We start from the raw sequence: 24,556 nt of genomic DNA, 5'->3' as shown, positions 1-24,556 counted from the left end.
TACCGTTGGATCTCCCACAAACTTTTACAGGAGTTTCGGGACGCTGGTTTCCTTGTAGTTGATGTGGATTCGCTACTCGGAGAGGTGGAGGTCTCGTCGCTACACACTAGAGTACCGGTACAAAAAGGCCATAACTTTTGATCCTACCGTTGGATCTCCCTCAAACATTTACAGGAGTTTCGGGACGCTATTTTCCTTCTAGTTGATGTGGAATCGCTACTCGGAGAGGCGGAGGTCTCGTCGCTCCACACTAGAGTACCGGTTCGAAAGCGCCATAACTTTTGATCCTACCGTTGGATCTCTCTCAAACATTTACAGGAGTTTCGGGACGCTGTTTTCCTTGTAGTTGATGTGGAATCGCTTCTCGGAGAGGCGGAGGTCTCGTCGCTCCACACTAGAGTACCGGTTCGAAAGCGCCATAACTTTTGATCCTACCGTTGGATCTCCCTCAAACAATTACAGGAGTTTCGGGACGATGTTTTCCTTGCAGTTGATGTGGAATAGCTACTCGGAGAGGCGGAGGTCTCGTCGCTCCACACTAGAGTACAGGTTTGAAAAGGCCATAACTTTTGATCCTACCGTTGGATCTCCCTCAAACAATTACAGGAGTTTCGGGACGATGTTTTCCTTGGAGTAGATGTGTAATCGCTACTCGGAGAGGCGGAGGTCTCGTCGGTACACACTAGAGTACCGGTTCAAAAGTGCCATAACTTTTGATCCTACCGTTGGATCTCCCTCAAACATTTACAGGAGTTTCGGGATGCTATTTTCCTTGTAGTTGATGTGGAATCGCTACTCGGAGAGGCGGAGGTCTCGTCGCTACACACTAGATTACCGGTACAAAAAGGCCATAACTTTTGATCCTACCGTTGGATCTCCCTCAAATATTTACAGGAGTTTCGGGACGCTGTTTTCCTTGGAGTAGATGTGGAATCGCTACTCGGAGAGACGGAGGTCTCGTTGCTCCACACTAGAGTACTGGTTCGCAAGCGCCATAACTTTTAATCCTACCGTTGGATCTCCCACAAACATTTACAGGAGTTTCGGGACGCTATTTTCCTTGGAGTACATGTGGAATCGCTAGTCGGAGAGGCAGAGGTCTCGTCGCTCCACACTAGAGTACCGGTTTGAAAGCGCCATAACTTTTGATCCTACCGTTGGATCTCCCTCAAACATTTACAGGAGTTTCGGGACGCTTTTTCCTTGGAGTAGATGTGGAATCGCTACTCGGAGAGGCGGAGGTCTCGTCGCTCCACACTAGAGTACCGGTTCGAAAGCGCCATAACTTTTGATCCTACCGTTGGATCTCCCTCAAACTTTTACAGGAGTTTCGGGACGCTGATTTCCTTGGAGTAGATGTGGAATCGCTACTCGGAGAGTGGAGGTCTCGTCGCTCCACACTAGAGTACCGGTTTGAAAGCGCCATAACTTTTGATCCTACCGTTGGATCTCCCTTAAACTTTTACAGGAGTTTCGGGACGCTGGTTTCCTTGTAGTTGATGTGGATTCGCTACTCGGAGAGGCGGAGGTCTCGTCGCTACACACTAGAGTACCGGTACAAAAAGGCCATAACTTTTGATCCTACCGTTGGATCTCCCTCAAACATTTACAGGAGTTTCGGGACGCTATTTTCCTTGTAGTTGATGTGGAATCGCTACTCGGAGAGGCGGAGGTCTCGTCGGTACACACTAGAGTACCGGTACAAAAAGACCATAACTTTTGATCCTACCGTTGGATCTACCTCAAACATTTACAGGAGTTTCGGGACGCTGTTTTCCTTGTAGTTGATGTGGAATCATTACTTGGAGAGGCGGAGGTCTCGTCGCTCCACACTAGAGTACCGGTTCGAAAGCGGCATAACTTTTCATCCTACCGTTGGATCTCCCTCAAACATTTACAGGAGTTTCGGGACGATGTTTTCCTTGGAGTAGATGTGGAATCGTTACTTGGAGAGGCGGAGGTCTCGTCGCTCCACACTAGAGTACCGGTTCGAAAGCGCCATAACTTTTGATCCTACCGTTGGATCTCTCTCAAACATTTACAGGAGTTTCGGGACGCTGTTTTCCTTGTAGTTGATGTGGAATCGCTTCTCGGAGAGGCGGAGGTCTCGTCGCTCCACACTAGAGTACCGGTTCGAAAGCTCTATAACTTTTGATCCTACCGTTGGATCTCCCTAAAACAATTACAGGAGTTTCGAGATGCTGTTTTCCTTGGAGTAGATGTGGAATCATTACTTGGAGAGGCGGAGGTCTCGTCGCTCCACACTAGAGTACCGGTTCGAAAGCGGCATAACTTTTCATCCTACCGTTGGATCTCCCTCAAACATTTACAGGAGTTTCGGGACGATGTTTTCCTTGGAGTAGATGTGGAATCGTTACTTGGAGAGGCGGAGGTCTCGTCGCTCCACACTAGAGTACCGGTTCGAAAGCGCCATAACTTTTGATCCTACCGTTGGATCTCTCTCAAACATTTACAGGAGTTTCGGGACGCTGTTTTCCTTGTAGTTGATGTGGAATCGCTTCTCGGAGAGGCGGAGGTCTCGTCGCTCCACACTAGAGTACCGGTTCGAAAGCGCCATAACTTTTGATCCTACCGTTGGATCTCCCTCAAACAATTACAGGAGTTTCGGGACGATGTTTTCCTTGCAGTTGATGTGGAATAGCTACTCGGAGAGGCGGAGGTCTCGTCGCTCCACACTAGAGTACCGGTTCGAAAGCGCCATAACTTTTGATCCTACCGTTGGATCTCCCTCAAACTTTTACAGGAGTTTCGGGACGCTTATTTCCTTGGAGTAGATGTGGAATCGCTACTCGGAGAGGCGGAGGTCTCGTCGCTCCACACTAGAGTACCGGTTTGAAAGCGCCATAACTTTTGATCCTACCGTTGGATCTCCCTCAAACATTTACAGGAGTTTCGGGATGCTATTTTCCTTGTAGTTGATGTGGAATCGCTACTCGGAGAGGCGGAGGTCTCGTCGCTCCACACTAGAGTACCGGTTCGAAAGCGCCATAACTTTTGATCCTACCGTTGGATCTCTCTCAAACATTTACAGGAGTTTCGGGACGCTGTTTTCCTTGTAGTTGATGTGGAATCGCTTCTCGGAGAGGCGGAGGTCTCGTCGCTCCACACTAGAGTACCGGCTCGAAAGCGCCATAACTTTTGATCCTACCGTTGGATCTCCCTCAAACAATTACAGGAGTTTCGGGACGCTTATTTCCTTGGAGTAGATGTGGAATCGCTACTCGGAGAGGCGGAGGTGTCGTCGCTCCACACTAGAGTACCGGTTTGAAAGCGCCATAACTTTTGATCCTACCGTTGGATCTCCCTCAAACATTTACAGGAGTTTCGGGACGCTATTTTCCTTGTAGTTGATGTGGAATCGCTACTCGGAGAGGCGGAGGTCTCGTCGCTCCACACTAGAGTACCGGTTCGAAAGCGCCATAACTTTTGATCCTACCGTTGGATCTCTCTCAAACATTTACAGGAGTTTCGGGACGCTGTTTTCCTTGTAGTTGATGTGGAATCGCTTCTCGGAGAGGCGGAGGTCTCGTCGCTCCACACTAGAGTACCGGTTCGAAAGCGCCATAACTTTTGATCATACCGTTGGATCTCCCTCAAACTTTTACAGGAGTTTCGGGACACTTATTTCCTTGGAGTAGATGTGGAATCGCTACTCGGAGAGGCGGAGGTCTCGTCGCTCCACACTAGAGTACCGGTTTGAAAGCGCCATAACTTTTGATCCTACCGTTGGATCTCCCTCAAACATTTACAGGAGTTTCGGGACGCTATTTTCCTTGTAGTTGATGTGGAATCGCTACTCGGAGAGGCGGAGGTCTCGTCGCTCCACACTAGAGTACCGGTTCGAAAGCGCCATAACTTTTGATCCTACCGTTGGATCTCTCTCAAACATTTACAGGAGTTTCGGGACGCTGTTTTCCTTGTAGTTGATGTGGAATCGCTTCTCGGAGAGGCGGAGGTCTCGTCGCTCCACACTAGAGTACCGGTTCGAAAGCGCCATAACTTTTGATCCTACCGTTGGATCTCCCTCAAACTTTTACAGGAGTTTCGGGACGCTTATTTCCTTGGAGTAGATGTGGAATCGCTACTCGGAGAGGTGGAGGTCTCGTCGCTCCACACTAGAGTACCGGTTTGAAAGCGCCATAACTTTTGATCCTACCGTTGGATCTCCCTCAAACTTTTACAGGAGTTTCGGGACGCTGGTTTCCTTGTAGTTGATGTGGATTCGCTACTCGGAGAGGTGGAGGTCTCGTCGCTACACACTAGAGTACCGGTACAAAAAGGCCATAACTTTTGATCCTACCGTTGGATCTCCCTCAAACATTTACAGGAGTTTCGGGACGCTATTTTCCTTGTAGTTGATGTGGAATCGCTACTCGGAGAGGCGGAGGTCTCGTCGGTACACACTAGAGTACCGGTACAAAAAGACCATAACTTTTGATCCTACCGTTGGATCTACCTCAAACATTTACAGGAGTTTCGGGACGCTGTTTTCCTTGCAGTAAATGTGGAATCTCTACTCGGAGAGGCGGAGGTCTCTTCGCTCCACACTAGAGTACCGGTTCGAAAGCTCTATAACTTTTGATCCTACCGTTGGATCTCCCTAAAACAATTACAGGAGTTTCGAGATGCTGTTTTCCTTGGAGTAGATGTGGAATCATTACTTGGAGAGGCGGAGGTCTCGTCGCTCCATACTAGAGTACCGGTTCGAAAGCGGCATAACTTTTCATCCTACCGTTGGATCTCCCGCAAACATTTACAGGAGTTTCGGGACGATGTTTTCCTTGGAGTAGATGTGGAATCGTTACTTGGAGAGGCGGAGGTCTCGTCGCTCCACACTAGAGTACCGGTTCGAAAGCGCCATAACTTTTGATCCTACCGTTGGATCTCTCTCAAACATTTACAGGAGTTTCGGGACGCTGTTTTCCTTGTAGTTGATGTGGAATCGCTTCTCGGAGAGGCGGAGGTCTCGTCGCTCCACACTAGAGTACCGGTTTGAAAGCGCCATAACTTTTGATCCTACCGTTGGATCTCCCTCAAACATTTACAGGAGTTTCGCGATGCTATTTTCCTTGTAGTTGATGTGGAATCGCTACTCGGAGAGGCGGAGGTCTCGTCGCTCCACACTAGAGTACCGGTTCGAAAGCGCCATAACTTTTGATCCTACCGTTGGATCTCTCTCAAACATTTACAGGAGTTTCGGGACGCTGTTTTCCTTGTAGTTGATGTGGAATCGCTTCTCGGAGAGGCGGAGGTCTCGTCGCTCCACACTAGAGTACCGGTTCGAAAGCGCCATAACTTTTGATCCTACCGTTGGATCTCCCTCAAACAATTACAGGAGTTTCGGGACGCTTATTTCCTTGGAGTAGATGTGGAATAGCTACTCGGAGAGGCGGAGGTCTCGTCGCTCCACACTAGAGTACCGGTTCGAAAGCGCCATAACTTTTGATCCTACCGTTGGATCTCCCTCAAACATTTACAGGAGTTTCGGGACGCTATTTTCCTTGTAGTTGATGTGGAATCGCTACTCGGAGAGGCGGAGGTCTCGTCGCTCCACACTAGAGTACCGGTTCGAAAGCGCCATAACTTTTGATCCTACCGTTGGATCTCTCTCAAACATTTACAGGAGTTTCGGGACGCTATTTTCCTTGTAGTTGATGAGGAATCGCTTCTCGGAGAGGCGGAGGTCTCGTCGCTCCACACTAGAGTACCGGTTCGAAAGCGCCATAACTTTTGATCCTACCGTTGGATCTCCCTCAAACATTTACAGGAGTTTCGGGACGCTTTTTCCTTGGAGTAGATGTGGAATCGCTACTCGGAGAGGCGGAGGTCTCGTCGCTCCACACTAGAGTACCGGTTCGAAAGCGCCATAACTTTTGATCCTACCGTTGGATCTCCCTCAAACAATTACAGGAGTTTCGGGACGATGTTTTCCTTGGAGTTGATGTGGAATCGCTACTCGGAGAGGCGGAGGTCTCGTCGCTCCACACTAGAGTACCGGTTCGAAAGCGCCATAACTTTTGATCCTACCGTTGGATCTCTCTCAAACATTTACAGGAGTTTCGGGACGCTGTTTTCCTTGTAGTTGATGTGGAATCGCTTCTCGGAGAGGCGGAGGTCTCGTCGCTCCACACTAGAGTACCGGTTCGAAAGCGCCATAACTTTTGATCCTACCGTTGGATCTCCCTCAAACTTTTACAGGAGTTTCGGGACGCTTATTTCCTTGGAGTAGATGTGGAATCGCTACTCGGAGAGGCGGAGGTCTCGTCGCTCCACACTAGAGTACCGGTTTGAAAGCGCCATAACTTTTGATCCTACCGTTGGATCTCCCTCAAACATTTACAGGAGTTTCGGGACGCTATTTTCCTTGTAGTTGATGTGGAATCGCTACTCGGAGAGGCGGAGGTCTCGTCGCTCCACACTAGAGTACCGGTTCGAAAGCGCCATAACTTTTGATCCTACCGTTGGATCTCTCTCAAACATTTACAGGAGTTTCGGGACGCTGTTTTCCTTGTAGTTGATGTGGAATCGCTTCTCGGAGAGGCGGAGGTCTCGTCGCTCCACACTATAGTACCGGTTCGAAAGTGCCATAACTTTTGATCCTACCGTTGGATCTCCCTCAAACATTTACAGGAGTTTCGGGACACTATTTTCCTTGTAGTTGATGTGGAATCGCTACTCGGAGAGGCGGAGGTCTCGTCGCTCCACACTAGAGTACCGGTTCGAAAGCGCCATAACTTTTGATCCTACCGTTGGATCTCCCTCAAACATTTACAGGAGTTTCGGGACGCTTTTTCCTTGGAGTAGATGTGGAATCGCTACTCGGAGAGGCGGAGGTCTCGTCGCTCCACACTAGAGTACCGGTTCGAAAGCGCCATAACTTTTGATCCTACCGTTGGATCTCCCTCAAACAATTACAGGAGTTTCGGGACGATGTTTTCCTTGGAGTTGATGTGGAATCGCTACTCGGAGAGGCGGAGGTCTCGTCGCTCCACACTAGAGTACCGGTTCGAAAGCGCCATAACTTTTGATCCTACCGTTGGATCTCTCTCAAACATTTACAGGAGTTTCGGGACGCTGTTTTCCTTGTAGTTGATGTGGAATCGCTTCTCGGAGAGGCGGAGGTCTCGTCGCTCCACACTATAGTACCGGTTCGAAAGTGCCATAACTTTTGATCCTACCGTTGGATCTCCCTCAAACATTTACAGGAGTTTCGGGACGCTATTTTCCTTGTAGTTGATGTGGAATCGCTACTCGGAGAGGCGGAGGTCTCGTCGCTCCACACTAGAGTACCGGTTCGAAAGCGCCATAACTTTTGATCCTACCGTTGGATCTCCCTCAAACTTTTACAGGAGTTTCGGGACGCTGATTTCCTTGGAGTAGATGTGGAATCGCTACTCGGAGAGGCGGAGGTCTCGTCGCTACACACTAGATTACCGGTACAAAAAGGCCATAACTTTTGATCCAACCGTTGGATCTCCCTCAAACATTTACAGGAGTTTCGGGACGCTTTTTCCTTGGAGTAGATGTGGAATCGCTACTCGGAGAGGCGGAGGTCTCGTCGCTCCACACTAGAGTACCGGTTCGAAAGTGCCATAACTTTTGATCCTACCGTTGGATCTCCCTCAAACATTTACAGGAGTTTCGGGACGCTTATTTCCTTGGAGTAGATGTGGAATCGCTACTCGGAGAGGCGGAGGTCTCGTCGCTCCACACTAGAGTACCGGTTTGAAAGCGCCATAACTTTTGATCCTACCGTTGGATCTCCCTCAAACATTTACAGGAGTTTCGGGACGCTATTTTCCTTGTAGTTGATGTGGAATCGCTACTCGGAGAGGCGGAGGTCTCGTCGCTCCACACTAGAGTACCGGTTCGAAAGCGCCATAACTTTTGATCCTACCGTTGGATCTCTCTCAAACATTTACAGGAGTTTCGGGACGCTGTTTTCCTTGTAGTTGATGTGGAATCGCTTCTCGGAGAGGCGGAGGTCTCGTCGCTCCACACTATAGTACCGGTTCGAAAGTGCCATAACTTTTGATCCTACCGTTGGATCTCCCTCAAACATTTACAGGAGTTTCGGGACGCTATTTTCCTTGTAGTTGATGTGGAATCGCTACTCGGAGAGGCGGAGGTCTCGTCGCTCCACACTAGAGTACCGGTTCGAAAGCGCCATAACTTTTGATCCTACCGTTGGATCTCCCTCAAACATTTACAGGAGTTTCGGGACGCTTTTTCCTTGGAGTAGATGTGGAATCGCTACTCGGAGAGGCGGAGGTCTCGTCGCTCCACACTAGAGTACCGGTTCGAAAGCGCCATAACTTTTGATCCTACCGTTGGATCTCCCTCAAACAATTACAGGAGTTTCGGGACGATGTTTTCCTTGGAGTTGATGTGGAATCGCTACTCGGAGAGGCGGAGGTCTCGTCGCTCCACACTAGAGTACCGGTTCGAAAGCGCCATAACTTTTGATCCTACCGTTGGATCTCTCTCAAACATTTACAGGAGTTTCGGGACGCTGTTTTCCTTGTAGTTGATGTGGAATCGCTTCTCGGAGAGGCGGAGGTCTCGTCGCTCCACACTATAGTACCGGTTCGAAAGTGCCATAACTTTTGATCCTACCGTTGGATCTCCCTCAAACATTTACAGGAGTTTCGGGACGCTATTTTCCTTGTAGTTGATGTGGAATCGCTACTCGGAGAGGCGGAGGTCTCGTCGCTCCACACTAGAGTACCGGTTCGAAAGCGCCATAACTTTTGATCCTACCGTTGGATCTCCCTCAAACATTTACAGGAGTTTCGGGACGCTTTTTCCTTGGAGTAGATGTGGAATCGCTACTCGGAGAGGCGGAGGTCTCGTCGCTCCACACTAGAGTACCGGTTCGAAAGTGCCATAACTTTTGATCCTACCGTTGGATCTCCCTCAAACATTTACAGGAGTTTCGGGATGCTATTTTCCTTGTAGTTGATGTGGAATCGCTACTCGGAGAGGCGGAGGTCTCGTCGCTACACACTAGATTACCGGTACAAAAAGGCCATAACTTTTGATCCAACCGTTGGATCTCCCTCAAACATTTACAGGAGTTTCGGGACGCTGTTTTCCTTGGAGTAGATGTGGAATCGCTACTCGGAGAGACGGAGGTCTCGTTGCTCCACACTAGAGTACTGGTTCGCAAGCGCCATAACTTTTAATCCTACCGTTGGATCTCCCACAAACATTTACAGGAGTTTCGGGACGCTATTTTCCTTGGAGTACATGTGGAATCGCTAGTCGGAGAGGCGGAGGTCTCGTCGCTCCACACTAGAGTACCGGTTTGAAAGCGCCATAACTTTTGATCCTACCGTTGGATCTCCCTCAAACATTTACAGGAGTTTCGGGACGCTTTTTCCTTGGAGTAGATGTGGAATCGCTACTCGGAGAGGCGGAGGTCTCGTCGCTCCACACTAGAGTACCGGTTCGAAAGCGCCATAACTTTTGATCCTACCGTTGGATCTCCCTCAAACTTTTACAGGAGTTTCGGGACGCTGATTTCCTTGGAGTAGATGTGGAATCGCTACTCGGAGAGCGGAGGTCTCGTCGCTCCACACTAGAGTACCGGTTTGAAAGCGCCATAACTTTTGATCCTACCGTTGGATCTCCCTCAAACTTTTACAGGAGTTTCGGGACGCTGGTTTCCTTGTAGTTGATGTGGATTCGCTACTCGGAGAGGCGGAGGTCTCGTCGCTACACACTAGAGTACCGGTACAAAAAGGCCATAACTTTTGATCCTACCGTTGGATCTCCCTCAAACATTTACAGGAGTTTCGGGACGCTATTTTCCTTGTAGTTGATGTGGAATCGCTACTCGGAGAGGCGGAGGTCTCGTCGGTACACACTAGAGTACCGGTACAAAAAGACCATAACTTTTGATCCTACCGTTGGATCTACCTCAAACATTTACAGGAGTTTCGGGACGCTTTTTCCTTGGAGTAGATGTGGAATCGCTACTCGGAGAGGCGGAGGTCTCGTCGCTCCACACTAGAGTACCGGTTCAAAAGCGCCATAACTTTTGATCCTACCGTTGGATCTCCCTCAAACATTTACAGGAGTTTCGGGACGCTGTTTTCCTTGTAGTTGATGTGCAATCGCTACTCGGAGAGGCGGAGGTCTCGTCGCTCCACACTAGAGTACCGGTTCGAAAGCGCCATAACTTTTGATCCTACCGTTAGATCTCCCTCAAACATTTACAGGAGTTTCGGGACGCTGGTTTCCTTGTAGTTGATGTGGAATCGCTTCTCGGTGAGGCGGAGGTCTCGTCGCTCCACACTAGAGTACTGGTTCGAAAGCGGCATAACTTTTCATCCTACCGTTGGATCTCCCTCAAACATTTACAGGAGTTTCAGGACGCTGTTTTTCTTGGAGTAGATGTGGAATCGCTAGTCGGAGAGGTGGAGGTCTCGTCGCTCCACACTAGAGTACAGGTTCGAAAAGGCCATAACTTTTGATCCTACCGTTGGATCTCCCTCAAATATTTACAGGAGTTTCGGGACGCTATTTTCCTTGGAGTAGATGTGGAATCGCTAGTCGGAGAGGCGGAGGTCTCGTCGCTCCACACTAGAGTACCGGTTTGAAAGCGCCATAACTTTTGATCCTACCGTTGGATCTCCCTCAAACATTTACAGGAGTTTCGTGACGCTTTTTCCTTGGAGTAGATGTGGAATCGCTACTCGGAGAGGCGGAGGTCTCGTCGCTCCACACTAGAGTACCGGTTCGAAAGCGCCATAACTTTTGATCCTACCGTTGGATCTCCCTCAAACTTTTACAGGAGTTTCGGGACGCTGATTTCCTTGGAGTAGATGTGGAATCGCTACTCGGAGAGGCGGAGGTCTCGTCGCTCCACACTAGAGTACCGGTTTGAAAGCGCCATAACTTTTGATCCTACCGTTGGATCTCCCTCAAACATTTACAGGAGTTTCGGGACGCTATTTTCCTTGTAGTTGATGTGGAATCGCTACTCGGAGAGGCGGAGGTCTCGTCGCTCCACACTAGAGTACCGGTTCGAAAGCGCCATAACCTTTGATCCTACCGTTGGATCTCTCTCAAACATTTACAGGAGTTTCGGGACGCTGTTTTCCTTGTAGTTGATGTGGAATCGCTTCTCGGAGAGGCGGAGGTCTCGTCGCTCCACACTAGAGTACCGGTTCGAAAGCGCCATAACTTTTGATCCTACCGTTGGATCTCCCTCAAACTTTTACAGGAGTTTCGGGACGCTTATTTCCTTGGAGTAGATGTGGAATCGCTACTCGGAGAGGCGGAGGTCTCGTCGCTCCACACTAGAGTACCGGTTTGAAAGCGCCATAACTTTTGATCCTACCGTTGGATCTCCCTCAAACATTTACAGGAGTTTCGGGACGCTATTTTCCTTGTAGTTGATGTGGAATCGCTACTCGGAGAGGCGGAGGTCTCGTTGCTCCACACTAGAGTACCGGTTCGAAAGCGCCATAACTTTTGATCCTACCGTTGGATCTCTCTCAAACATTTACAGGAGTTTCGGGACGCTGTTTTACTTGTAGTTGATGTGGAATCGCTTCTCGGAGAGGCGGAGGTCTCGTCGCTCCACACTAGAGTACCGGTTCGAAAGCGCCATAACTTTTGATCCTACCGTTGGATCTCCCTCAAACAATTACAGGAGTTTCGGGACGATGTTTTCCTTGCAGTTGATGTGGAATAGCTACTCGGAGAGGCGGAGGTCTCGTCGCTCCACACTAGAGTACCGGTTCGAAAGCGCCATAACTTTTGATCCTACCGTTTGATCTCCCTCAAACATTTACAGGAGTTTCGGGACGCTTTTTCCTTGGAGTAGATGTGGAATCGCTACTCGGAGAGGCGGAGGTCTCGTCGCTCCACACTAGAGTACCGGTTCGAAAGCGCCATAACTTTTGATCCTACCGTTGGATCTCCCTCAAACATTTACAGGAGTTTCGGGACGCTGTTTTCCTTGTAGTTGATGTGCAATCGCTACTCGGAGAGGCGGAGGTCTCGTCGCTCCACACTAGAGTACCGGTTCGAAAGCGCCATAACTTTTGATCCTACCGTTAGATCTCCCTCAAACATTTACAGGAGTTTCGGGACGCTGGTTTCCTTGTAGTTGATGTGGAATCGCTTCTCGGTGAGGCGGAGGTCTCGTCGCTCCACACTAGAGTACTGGTTCGAAAGCGGCATAACTTTTCATCCTACCGTTGGATCTCCCTCAAACATTTACAGGAGTTTCAGGACGCTGTTTTTCTTGGAGTAGATGTGGAATCGCTAGTCGGAGAGGTGGAGGTCTCGTCGCTCCACACTAGAGTACAGGTTCGAAAAGGCCATAACTTTTGATCCTACCGTTGGATCTCCCTCAAATATTTACAGGAGTTTCGGGGCGCTATTTTCCTTGGAGTAGATGTGGAATCGCTAGTCGGAGAGGCGGAGGTCTCGTCGCTCCACACTAGAGTACCGGTTTGAAAGCGCCATAACTTTTGATCCTACCGTTGGATCTCCCTCAAACATTTACAGGAGTTTCGGGACGCTTTTTCCTTGGAGTAGATGTGGAATCGCTACTCGGAGAGGCGGAGGTCTCGTCGCTCCACACTAGAGTACCGGTTCGAAAGCGCCATAACTTTTGATCCTACCGTTGGATCTCCCTCAAACTTTTACAGGAGTTTCGGGACGCTGATTTCCTTGGAGTAGATGTGGAATCGCTACTCGGAGAGGCGGAGGTCTCGTCGCTCCACACTAGAGTACCGGTTCGAAAGCGCCATAACTTTTGATCCTACCGTTGGATCTCCCTCAAACATTTACAGGAGTTTCGGGACGCTATTTTCCTTGTAGTTGATGTGGAATCGCTACTCGGAGAGGCGGAGGTCTCGTCGGTACACACTAGAGTACCGGTACAAAAAGACCATAACTTTTGATCCTACCGTTGGATCTACCTCAAACATTTACAGGAGTTTCGGGACGCTTTTTCCTTGGAGTAGATGTGGAATCGCTACTCGGAGAGGCGGAGGTCTCGTCGCTCCACACTAGAGTACCGGTTCAAAAGCGCCATAACTTTTGATCCTACCGTTGGATCTCCCTCAAACATTTACAGGAGTTTCGGGACGCTGTTTTCCTTGTAGTTGATGTGCAATCGCTACTCGGAGAGGCGGAGGTCTCGTCGCTCCACACTAGAGTACCGGTTCGAAAGCGCCATAACTTTTGATCCTACCGTTAGATCTCCCTCAAACATTTACAGGAGTTTCGGGACGCTGGTTTCCTTGTAGTTGATGTGGAATCGCTTCTCGGTGAGGCGGAGGTCTCGTCGCTCCACACTAGAGTACTGGTTCGAAAGCGGCATAACTTTTCATCCTACCGTTGGATCTCCCTCAAACATTTACAGGAGTTTCAGGACGCTGTTTTTCTTGGAGTAGATGTGGAATCGCTAGTCGGAGAGGTGGAGGTCTCGTCGCTCCACACTAGAGTACAGGTTCGAAAAGGCCATAACTTTTGATCCTACCGTTGGATCTCCCTCAAATATTTACAGGAGTTTCGGGACGCTATTTTCCTTGGAGTAGATGTGGAATCGCTAGTCGGAGAGGCGGAGGTCTCGTCGCTCCACACTAGAGTACCGGTTTGAAAGCGCCATAACTTTTGATCCTACCGTTGGATCTCCCTCAAACATTTACAGGAGTTTCGTGACGCTTTTTCCTTGGAGTAGATGTGGAATCGCTACTCGGAGAGGCGGAGGTCTCGTCGCTCCACACTAGAGTACCGGTTCGAAAGCGCCATAACTTTTGATCCTACCGTTGGATCTCCCTCAAACTTTTACAGGAGTTTCGGGACGCTGATTTCCTTGGAGTAGATGTGGAATCGCTACTCGGAGAGGCGGAGGTCTCGTCGCTCCACACTAGAGTACCGGTTTGAAAGCGCCATAACTTTTGATCCTACCGTTGGATCTCCCTCAAACATTTACAGGAGTTTCGGGACGCTATTTTCCTTGTAGTTGATGTGGAATCGCTACTCGGAGAGGCGGAGGTCTCGTCGCTCCACACTAGAGTACCGGTTCGAAAGCGCCATAACCTTTGATCCTACCGTTGGATCTCTCTCAAACATTTACAGGAGTTTCGGGACGCTGTTTTCCTTGTAGTTGATGTGGAATCGCTTCTCGGAGAGGCGGAGGTCTCGTCGCTCCACACTAGAGTACCGGTTCGAAAGCGCCATAACTTTTGATCCTACCGTTGGATCTCCCTCAAACTTTTACAGGAGTTTCGGGACGCTTATTTCCTTGGAGTAGATGTGGAATCGCTACTCGGAGAGGCGGAGGTCTCGTCGCTCCACACTAGAGTACCGGTTTGAAAGCGCCATAACTTTTGATCCTACCGTTGGATCTCCCTCAAACATTTACAGGAGTTTCGGGACGCTATTTTCCTTGTAGTTGATGTGGAATCGCTACTCGGAGAGGCGGAGGTCTCGTTGCTCCACACTAGAGTACCGGTTCGAAAGCGCCATAACTTTTGATCCTACCGTTGGATCTCTCTCAAACATTTACAGGAGTTTCGGGACGCTGTTTTACTTGTAGTTGATGTGGAATCGCTTCTCGGAGAGGCGGAGGTCTCGTCGCTCCACACTAGAGTACCGGTTCGAAAGCGCCATAACTTTTGATCCTACCGTTGGATCTCCCTCAAACAATTACAGGAGTTTCGGGACGATGTTTTCCTTGCAGTTGATGTGGAATAGCTACTCGGAGAGGCGGAGGTCTCGTCGCTCCACACTAGAGTACCGGTTCGAAAGCGCCATAACTTTTGATCCTACCGTTTGATCTCCCTCAAACATTTACAGGAGTTTCGGGACGCTTTTTCCTTGGAGTAGATGTGGAATCGCTACTCGGAGAGGCGGAGGTCTCGTCGCTCCACACTAGAGTACCGGTTCGAAAGCGCCATAACTTTTGATCCTACCGTTGGATCTCCCTCAAACATTTACAGGAGTTTCGGGACGCTGTTTTCCTTGTAGTTGATGTGCAATCGCTACTCGGAGAGGCGGAGGTCTCGTCGCTCCACACTAGAGTACCGGTTCGAAAGCGCCATAACTTTTGATCCTACCGTTAGATCTCCCTCAAACATTTACAGGAGTTTCGGGACGCTGGTTTCCTTGTAGTTGATGTGGAATCGCTTCTCGGTGAGGCGGAGGTCTCGTCGCTCCACACTAGAGTACTGGTTCGAAAGCGGCATAACTTTTCATCCTACCGTTGGATCTCCCTCAAACATTTACAGGAGTTTCAGGACGCTGTTTTTCTTGGAGTAGATGTGGAATCGCTAGTCGGAGAGGTGGAGGTCTCGTCGCTCCACACTAGAGTACAGGTTCGAAAAGGCCATAACTTTTGATCCTACCGTTGGATCTCCCTCAAATATTTACAGGAGTTTCGGGGCGCTATTTTCCTTGGAGTAGATGTGGAATCGCTAGTCGGAGAGGCGGAGGTCTCGTCGCTCCACACTAGAGTACCGGTTTGAAAGCGCCATAACTTTTGATCCTACCGTTGGATCTCCCTCAAACATTTACAGGAGTTTCGGGACGCTTTTTCCTTGGAGTAGATGTGGAATCGCTACTCGGAGAGGCGGAGGTCTCGTCGCTCCACACTAGAGTACCGGTTCGAAAGCGCCATAACTTTTGATCCTACCGTTGGATCTCCCTCAAACTTTTACAGGAGTTTCGGGACGCTGATTTCCTTGGAGTAGATGTGGAATCGCTACTCGGAGAGGCGGAGGTCTCGTCGCTCCACACTAGAGTACCGGTTCGAAAGCGCCATAACTTTTGATCCTACCGTTGGATCTCCCTCAAACATTTACAGGAGTTTCGGGACGCTATTTTCCTTGTAGTTGATGTGGAATCGCTACTCGGAGAGCGGAGGTCTCGTCGCTCCACACTAGAGTACCGGTTTGAAAGCGCCATAACTTTTGATCCTACCGTTGGATCTCCCTCAAACTTTTACAGGAGTTTCGGGACGCTGGTTTCCTTGTAGTTGATGTGGATTCGCTACTCGGAGAGGCGGAGGTCTCGTCGCTACACACTAGAGTACCGGTACAAAAAGGCCATAACTTTTGATCCTACCGTTGGATCTCCCTCAAACATTTACAGGAGTTTCGGGACGCTATTTTCCTTGTAGTTGATGTGGAATCGCTACTCGGAGAGGCGGAGGTCTCGTCGGTACACACTAGAGTACCGGTACAAAAAGACCATAACTTTTGATCCTACCGTTGGATCTACCTCAAACATTTACAGGAGTTTCGGGACGCTTTTTCCTTGGAGTAGATGTGGAATCGCTACTCGGAGAGGCGGAGGTCTCGTCGCTCCACACTAGAGTACCGGTTCAAAAGCGCCATAACTTTTGATCCTACCGTTGGATCTCCCTCAAACATTTACAGGAGTTTCGGGACGCTGTTTTCCTTGTAGTTGATGTGCAATCGCTACTCGGAGAGGCGGAGGTCTCGTCGCTCCACACTAGAGTACCGGTTCGAAAGCGCCATAACTTTTGATCCTACCGTTAGATCTCCCTCAAACATTTACAGGAGTTTCGGGACGCTGGTTTCCTTGTAGTTGATGTGGAATCGCTTCTCGGTGAGGCGGAGGTCTCGTCGCTCCACACTAGAGTACTGGTTCGAAAGCGGCATAACTTTTCATCCTACCGTTGGATCTCCCTCAAACATTTACAGGAGTTTCAGGACGCTGTTTTTCTTGGAGTAGATGTGGAATCGCTAGTCGGAGAGGTGGAGGTCTCGTCGCTCCACACTAGAGTACAGGTTCGAAAAGGCCATAACTTTTGATCCTACCGTTGGATCTCCCTCAAATATTTACAGGAGTTTCGGGACGCTATTTTCCTTGGAGTAGATGTGGAATCGCTAGTCGGAGAGGCGGAGGTCTCGTCGCTCCACACTAGAGTACCGGTTTGAAAGCGCCATAACTTTTGATCCTACCGTTGGATCTCCCTCAAACATTTACAGGAGTTTCGGGACGCTTTTTCCTTGGAGTAGATGTGGAATCGCTACTCGGAGAGGCGGAGGTCTCGTCGCTCCACACTAGAGTACCGGTTCGAAAGCGCCATAACTTTTGATCCTACCGTTGGATCTCCCTCAAACTTTTACAGGAGTTTCGGGACGCTGATTTCCTTGGAGTAGATGTGGAATCGCTACTCGGAGAGGCGGAGGTCTCGTCGCTCCACACTAGAGTACCGGTTTGAAAGCGCCATAACTTTTGATCCTACCGTTGGATCTCCCTCAAACATTTACAGGAGTTTCGGGACGCTATTTTCCTTGTAGTTGATGTGGAATCGCTACTCGGAGAGGCGGAGGTCTCGTCGCTCCACACTAGAGTACCGGTTCGAAAGCGCCATAACCTTTGATCCTACCGTTGGATCTCTCTCAAACATTTACAGGAGTTTCGGGACGCTGTTTTCCTTGTAGTTGATGTGGAATCGCTTCTCGGAGAGGCGGAGGTCTCGTCGCTCCACACTAGAGTACCGGTTCGAAAGCGCCATAACTTTTGATCCTACCGTTGGATCTCCCTCAAACTTTTACAGGAGTTTCGGGACGCTTATTTCCTTGGAGTAGATGTGGAATCGCTACTCGGAGAGGCGGAGGTCTCGTCGCTCCACACTAGAGTACCGGTTTGAAAGCGCCATAACTTTTGATCCTACCGTTGGATCTCCCTCAAACATTTACAGGAGTTTCGGGACGCTATTTTCCTTGTAGTTGATGTGGAATCGCTACTCGGAGAGGCGGAGGTCTCGTTGCTCCACACTAGAGTACCGGTTCGAAAGCGCCATAACTTTTGATCCTACCGTTGGATCTCTCTCAAACATTTACAGGAGTTTCGGGACGCTGTTTTACTTGTAGTTGATGTGGAATCGCTTCTCGGAGAGGCGGAGGTCTCGTCGCTCCACACTAGAGTACCGGTTCGAAAGCGCCATAACTTTTGATCCTACCGTTGGATCTCCCTCAAACAATTACAGGAGTTTCGGGACGATGTTTTCCTTGCAGTTGATGTGGAATAGCTACTCGGAGAGGCGGAGGTCTCGTCGCTCCACACTAGAGTACCGGTTCGAAAGCGCCATAACTTTTGATCCTACCGTTTGATCTCCCTCAAACATTTACAGGAGTTTCGGGACGCTTTTTCCTTGGAGTAGATGTGGAATCGCTACTCGGAGAGGCGGAGGTCTCGTCGCTCCACACTAGAGTACCGGTTCGAAAGCGCCATAACTTTTGATCCTACCGTTGGATCTCCCTCAAACATTTACAGGAGTTTCGGGACGCTGTTTTCCTTGTAGTTGATGTGCAATCGCTACTCGGAGAGGCGGAGGTCTCGTCGCTCCACACTAGAGTACCGGTTCGAAAGCGCCATAACTTTTGATCCTACCGTTAGATCTCCCTCAAACATTTACAGGAGTTTCGGGACGCTGGTTTCCTTGTAGTTGATGTGGAATCGCTTCTCGGTGAGGCGGAGGTCTCGTCGCTCCACACTAGAGTACTGGTTCGAAAGCGGCATAACTTTTCATCCTACCGTTGGATCTCCCTCAAACATTTACAGGAGTTTCAGGACGCTGTTTTTCTTGGAGTAGATGTGGAATCGCTAGTCGGAGAGGTGGAGGTCTCGTCGCTCCACACTAGAGTACAGGTTCGAAAAGGCCATAACTTTTGATCCTACCGTTGGATCTCCCTCAAATATTTACAGGAGTTTCGGGGCGCTATTTTCCTTGGAGTAGATGTGGAATCGCTAGTCGGAGAGGCGGAGGTCTCGTCGCTCCACACTAGAGTACCGGTTTGAAAGCGCCATAACTTTTGATCCTACCGTTGGATCTCCCTCAAACATTTACAGGAGTTTCGGGACGCTTTTTCCTTGGAGTAGATGTGGAATCGCTACTCGGAGAGGCGGAGGTCTCGTCGCTCCACACTAGAGTACCGGTTCGAAAGCGCCATAACTTTTGATCCTACCGTTGGATCTCCCTCAAACTTTTACAGGAGTTTCGGGACGCTGATTTCCTTGGAGTAGATGTGGAATCGCTACTCGGAGAGGCGGAGGTCTCGTCGCTCCACACTAGAGTACCGGTTTGAAAGCGCCATAACTTTTGATCCTACCGTTGGATCTCCCTCAAACATTTACAGGAGTTTCGGGACGCTATTTTCCTTGTAGTTGATGTGGAATCGCTACTCGGAGAGGCGGAGGTCTCGTCGCTCCACACTAGAGTACCGGTTCGAAAGCGCCATAACCTTTGATCCTACCGTTGGATCTCCCTCAAACATTTACAGGAGTTTCGAGACGCTGTTTTCCTTGGAGTAGATGTGTAATCGCTACTCGGAGAGGCGGAGGTCTCGTCGCTCCACACTAGAGTACCGGTTTGAAAGCGCCATAACTTTTGATCCTACCGTTGGATCTCCCTCAAACATTTACAGGAGTTTCGGGACGCTATTTTCCTTGTAGTTGATGTGGAATCGCTACTCGGAGAGGCGGAGGTCTCGTCGCTCCACACTAGAGTACCGGTTCGAAAGCGCCATAACTTTTGATCCTACCGTTGGATCTCCCTCAAACTTTTACAGGAGTTTCGGGACGCTGATTTCCTTGGAGTAGATGTGGAATCGCTACTCGGAGAGGCGGAGGTCTCGTCGCTCCACACTAGAGTACCGGTTTGAAAGCGCCATAACTTTTGATCCTACCGTTGGATCTCCCTCAAACATTTACAGGAGTTTCGGGACGCTATTTTCCTTGTAGTTGATGTGGAATCGCTACTCGGAGAGGCGGAGGTCTCGTCGCTCCACACTAGAGTACCGGTTCGAAAGCGCCATAACCTTTGATCCTACCGTTGGATCTCCCTCAAACATTTACAGGAGTTTCGAGACGCTGTTTTCCTTGGAGTAGATGTGTAATCGCTACTCGGAGAGGCGGAGGTCTCGTCGCTCCACACTAGAGTACCGGTTTGAAAGCGCCATAACTTTTGATCCTACCGTTGGATCTCCCTCAAACATTTACAGGAGTTTCGGGACGCTATTTTCCATGTAGTTGATGTGGAATCGCTACTCGGAGAGGCGGAGGTCTCGTCGCTCCACACTAGAGTACCGGTTCGAAAGCGCCATAACTTTTGATCCTACCGTTGGATCTCTCTCAAACATTTACAGGAGTTTCGGGACGCTGTTTTCCTTGGAGTAGATGTGGAATCGTTACTTGGAGAGGCGGAGGTCTCGTCGCTCCACACTAGAGTACCGGTTCGAAAGCGCCATAACTTTTGATCCTACCGTTGGATCTCTCTCAAACATTTACAGGAGTTTCGGGACGCTGTTTTCCTTGTAGTTGATGTGGAATCGCTTCTCGGAGAGGCGGAGGTCTCGTCGCTCCACACTAGAGTACCGGTTCGAAAGCGCCATAACTTTTGATCCTACTGTTGGATCTCTCTCAAACAATTACAGGAGTTTCGGGACGATGTTTTCCTTGCAGTTGATGTGGAATAGCTACTCGGAGAGGCGGAGGTCTCGTCGCTCCACACTAGAGTACCGGTTCGAAAGCGACATAACTTTTGATCCTACCGTTGGATCTCCCTCAAACATTTACAGGAGTTTCGGGACGCTTTTTCCTTGGAGTAGATGTGGAATCGCTAGTCGGAGAGGCGGAGGTCTCGTCGCTCCACACTAGAGTACCGGTTTGAAAGCGCCATAACTTTTGATCCTACCGTTGGATCTCCCTCAAACATTTACAGGAGTTTCGGGACGCTTTTTCCTTGGAGTAGATGTGGAATCGCTACTCGGAGAGGCGGAGGTCTCGTCGCTCCACACTAGAGTACCGGTTCGAAAGCGCCATAACTTTTGATCCTACCGTTGGATCTCCCTCAAACTTTTACAGGAGTTTCGGGACGCTGTTTTCCTTGGAGTAGATGTGGAATCGCTACTCGGAAAGGCGGAGGTCTCTTCGCTCCACACTAGAGTACCGGTTCGAAAGCTCCATAACTTTTGATCCTACTGTTGGATCTCCCTAAAACAATTACAGGAGTTTCGGGACGATGTTTTCCTTGGAGTAGATGTGTAATCGCTACTCGGAGAGGCAGAGGTCTCGTCGCTCCACACTAGAGTACCGGTTCGAAAGCGCCATAACTTTTGATCCTACCGTTGGATCTCCCTCAAACTTTTACAGGAGTTTCGGGACGCTGATTTCCTTGGAGTAGATGTGGAATCGCTACTCGGAGAGGCGGAGGTCTCGTCGCTCCACACTAGAGTACCGGTTTGAAAGCGCCATAACTTTTGATCCTACCGTTGGATCTCCCTCAAACATTTACAGGAGTTTCGGGACGCTATTTTCCTTGTAGTTGATGTGGAATCGCTACTCGGAGAGGCGGAGGTCTCGTCGCTCCACACTAGAGTACCGGTTCGAAAGCGCCATAACCTTTGATCCTACCGTTGGATCTCCCTCAAACATTTACAGGAGTTTCGAGACGCTGTTTTCCTTGGAGTAGATGTGTAATCGCTACTCGGAGAGGCGGAGGTCTCGTCGCTCCACACTAGAGTACCGGTTTGAAAGCGCCATAACTTTTGATCCTACCGTTGGATCTCCCTCAAACATTTACAGGAGTTTCGGGACGCTATTTTCCTTGTAGTTGATGTGGAATCGCTACTCGGAGAGGCGGAGGTCTCGTCGCTCCACACTAGAGTACCGGTTCGAAAGCGCCATAACTTTTGATCCTACCGTTGGATCTCCCTCAAACTTTTACAGGAGTTTCGGGACGCTGATTTCCTTGGAGTAGATGTGGAATCGCTACTCGGAGAGGCGGAGGTCTCGTCGCTCCACACTAGAGTACCGGTTTGAAAGCGCCATAACTTTTGATCCTACCGTTGGATCTCCCTCAAACATTTACAGGAGTTTCGGGACGCTATTTTCCTTGTAGTTGATGTGGAATCGCTACTCGGAGAGGCGGAGGTCTCGTCGCTCCACACTAGAGTACCGGTTCGAAAGCGCCATAACCTTTGATCCTACCGTTGGATCTCCCTCAAACATTTACAGGAGTTTCGAGACGCTGTTTTCCTTGGAGTAGATGTGTAATCGCTACTCGGAGAGGCGGAGGTCTCGTCGCTCCACACTAGAGTACCGGTTTGAAAGCGCCATAACTTTTGATCCTACCGTTGGATCTCCCTCAAACATTTACAGGAGTTTCGGGACGCTATTTTCCATGTAGTTGATGTGGAATCGCTACTCGGAGAGGCGGAGGTCTCGTCGCTCCACACTAGAGTACCGGTTCGAAAGCGCCATAACTTTTGATCCTACCGTTGGATCTCTCTCAAACATTTACAGGAGTTTCGGGACGCTGTTTTCCTTGGAGTAGATGTGGAATCGTTACTTGGAGAGGCGGAGGTCTCGTCGCTCCACACTAGAGTACCGGTTCGAAAGCGCCATAACTTTTGATCCTACCGTTGGATCTCTCTCAAACATTTACAGGAGTTTCGGGACGCTGTTTTCCTTGTAGTTGATGTGGAATCGCTTCTCGGAGAGGCGGAGGTCTCGTCGCTCCACACTAGAGTACCGGTTCGAAAGCGCCATAACTTTTGATCCTACTGTTGGATCTCTCTCAAACAATTACAGGAGTTTCGGGACGATGTTTTCCTTGCAGTTGATGTGGAATAGCTACTCGGAGAGGCGGAGGTCTCGTCGCTCCACACTAGAGTACCGGTTCGAAAGCGACATAACTTTTGATCCTACCGTTGGATCTCCCTCAAACATTTACAGGAGTTTCGGGACGCTTTTTCCTTGGAGTAGATGTGGAATCGCTAGTCGGAGAGGCGGAGGTCTCGTCGCTCCACACTAGAGTACCGGTTTGAAAGCGCCATAACTTTTGATCCTACCGTTGGATCTCCCTCAAACATTTACAGGAGTTTCGGGACGCTTTTTCCTTGGAGTAGATGTGGAATCGCTACTCGGAGAGGCGGAGGTCTCGTCGCTCCACACTAGAGTACCGGTTCGAAAGCGCCATAACTTTTGATCCTACCGTTGGATCTCCCTCAAACTTTTACAGGAGTTTCGGGACGCTGTTTTCCTTGGAGTAGATGTGGAATCGCTACTCGGAAAGGCGGAGGTCTCTTCGCTCCACACTAGAGTACCGGTTCGAAAGCTCCATAACTTTTGATCCTACCGTTGGATCTCCCTAAAACAATTACAGGAGTTTCGGGACGATGTTTTCCTTGGAGTAGATGTGTAATCGCTACTCGGAGAGGCAGAGGTCTCGTCGCTCCACACTAGAGTACCGGTTCGAAAGCGCCATAACCTTTGATCCTACCGTTGGATCTCCCTCAAACATTTACAGGAGTTTCGAGACGCTGTTTTCCTTGGAGTAGATGTGGAATCGTTACTTGGAGAGGCGGAGGTCTCGTCGCTCCACACTAGAGTACCGGTTCGAAAGCGCCATAACTTTTGATGCTACTGTTGGATCTCTCTCAAACAATTACAGGAGTTTCGGGACGATGTTTTCCTTGCAGTTGATGTGGAATAGCTACTCGGAGAGGCGGAGGTCTCGTCGCTCCACACTAGAGTACCGGTTCGAAAGCGACATAACTTTTGATCCTACCGTTGGATCTCCCTCAAACATTTACAGGAGTTTCGGGACGCTTTTTCCTTGGAGTAGATGTGGAATCGCTACTCGGAGAGGCGGAGGTCTCGTCGCTCCACACTAGAGTACCGGTTCGAAAGCGCCATAACTTTTGATCCTACCGTTGGATCTCCCTCAAACATTTACAGGAGTTTCGGGACGCTTTTTCCTTGGAGTAGATGTGGAATCGCTACTCGGAGAGGCGGAGGTCTCGTCGCTCCACACTAGAGTACCGGTTCGAAAGCGCCATAACATTTGATCCTACCGTTGGATCTCCCTCAAACATTTACAGGAGTTTCGGGGCGCTGTTTTCCTTGTAGTTGATGTGCAATCGCTACTCGGAGAGGCGGAGGTCTCGTCGCTCCACACTAGAGTACCGGTTCGAAAGCGCCATAACTTTTGATCCTACCGTTAGATCTCCCTCAAACATTTACAGGAGTTTCGGGACGCTGGTTTCCTTGTAGTTGATGTGGAATCGCTACTCGGAGAGGCGGAGGTCTCGTCGCTCCACACTAGAGTACAGGTTCGAAAGCGGCATAACTTTTCATCCTACCGTTGGATCTCCCTCAATCATTTACAAGAGTTTCAGGACGCTGTTTTTCTTGGAGTAGATGTGGAATCGCTAGTCGGAGAGGTGGAGGTCTCGTCGCTCCACACTAGAGTACAGGTTCGAAAAGGCCGTAAATTTTGATCCTACCGTTGGATCTCCCTCAAATATTTACAGGAGTTTCGGGACGCTGTTTTCCTTGGAGTAGATGTGGAATCGCTACTCGGAGAGCCGGAGGTCTCGTTGCTCCACACTAGAGTACTGGTTCGCAAGCGCCATAACTTTTAATCCTACCGTTGTATCTCCCACAAACATTTACAGGAGTTTCGGGACGCTGTTTTCCTTGTAGTTGATGTGGAATCGCTTCTCGGAGAGGCGGAGGTCTCGTCGCTCCA

This window comes from Populus nigra, chromosome 15 (assembly GCF_951802175.1).
Source record: "Populus nigra chromosome 15, ddPopNigr1.1, whole genome shotgun sequence".
Classification (NCBI taxonomy): domain Eukaryota; kingdom Viridiplantae; phylum Streptophyta; class Magnoliopsida; order Malpighiales; family Salicaceae; genus Populus; species Populus nigra.
The sequence above is the reverse complement of the archived record's forward strand: the minus strand, read 5'-3'. Positions refer to the sequence as shown.